This window comes from Sapajus apella, unplaced genomic scaffold (genome assembly GCF_009761245.1).
Source record: "Sapajus apella isolate SASKATOON/1434 unplaced genomic scaffold, GSC_monkey_1.0 scaffold6687, whole genome shotgun sequence".
In the NCBI taxonomy this organism is placed as follows: domain Eukaryota; kingdom Metazoa; phylum Chordata; class Mammalia; order Primates; family Cebidae; genus Sapajus; species Sapajus apella.
Window position 1 is genome coordinate 358 of NW_022443611.1, and position 1,343 is coordinate 1,700.

Here is a 1,343-nt window from a genome sequence, read left to right on the forward strand (position 1 = left end):
TTACCTTAAAAACAACCACGACAAACAAAAACTATCACACAGGATGGATAAGAAGATTGCTTAAACAGTTTTGTGTGGATCTTATTGGTGCTGAACTATGGCATGAGCCTTATAGATTGTAAAATAGAGATAGTGGGAGCTAATGTACAGAATTAAATTTTTAAACTTTATTTGTTGTTAAATTCTGTGAAGTTTCAGTTATCTAAAATAAACATACACAAATATGAAAACAAAATAAAAGTCTATGTTTTTGATGAATGCTAACCTTCTGATGTTGCCTTCTAAGCAAATTGAAAGCTGCCTTCTACTGAATGAGGAAGAGAACAAATACTTGGCTGAATGAAGTACTGCAAAGGACTTGCATGCACTTTGAAGAAAGACTTAAGTCACTGTCATATGATTTCCATTCTTTTTAGTTTTTTCTTAAATAGATGACAAAATACCTACACAGAGTGATATTTCAGTTACTATAGTAAATGTATTTTCCAGTCTGACATTCAGCTTAAATATGCCTGTATGTGATTTACTCCATAGGTACTTGATGAACGCATGATTGTCAGATTGGGTACAGATGCTAAACACTATCTGAAGGTCATCCCTAGTCATTTCTATTTCTTAGGGTAAAAGTGAAGTGATTTGAACTATCAAAACCCCTTTGAAATAATTTCTCAACATATCAGATAAACGCAGTTTCAGAATGATCAAGAAAAACTGTTTGACCAAATAATATGGCTGATTAACAGTGGTAGGATTTCTAGCCCGGGGGTTTAAAATGGACTTAAAGTTCTGTTCTGTGTTTTATTCCCGAACTTGCTGCTTTTGCATCCTTTGAGTTCAGTTTAACGACAGTTACTCTAAGTCCATTTTCAGAGGTACGATTTCTAGCCTGAGGGCTGAAAATGGACTTAGAGTAACTGTCTTTAAACTGAACTCAAAGAATGCAAAAGCGGCAAGTTCGGGCATAAAACACAGATCAGAACTTTAAGTCCATTTTAAACCCCCGGGCTAGAAATCTTACCACTGTTAATCTGCCGCATTATTTGGTCTAACAGTTTTCCTTGATCATTCTGAAACTGCGTTTATCTGATACTTTGATAAATTCCTACAATTTGGAAGAGTTAGTTCAAGTCACCAGGACCTAATATTTGTACTCTTTTAGGGAATGCAGGGAAATGTGTTATTCCATCTGTAAAATCATATTAATGATCTCCTATTAATGTCATATTTATGAAAGTATCATGAAGATGCCAAATGCTAAACATGGAGATGGTCAGTTACTAGGAATCTCCACTTCAGGGAGCACACATACATATGTCCCTCCATCCTAACAATGGGACGTATTT

General features: G+C 35.0%; 1 long non-coding RNA gene across 1 annotated transcript; it reads left to right on the plus strand.

Moving 5' to 3' along the window:
• The first annotated feature begins 674 nt into the window (after positions 1–674).
• On the plus strand, positions 675–959 carry LOC116548060. Its single transcript, XR_004267292.1, has 2 exons — positions 675–745; positions 873–959. It is a non-coding gene; the product is annotated as an uncharacterized LOC116548060 (long non-coding RNA).
• The last annotated feature ends 384 nt before the right edge of the window (positions 960–1,343 follow it).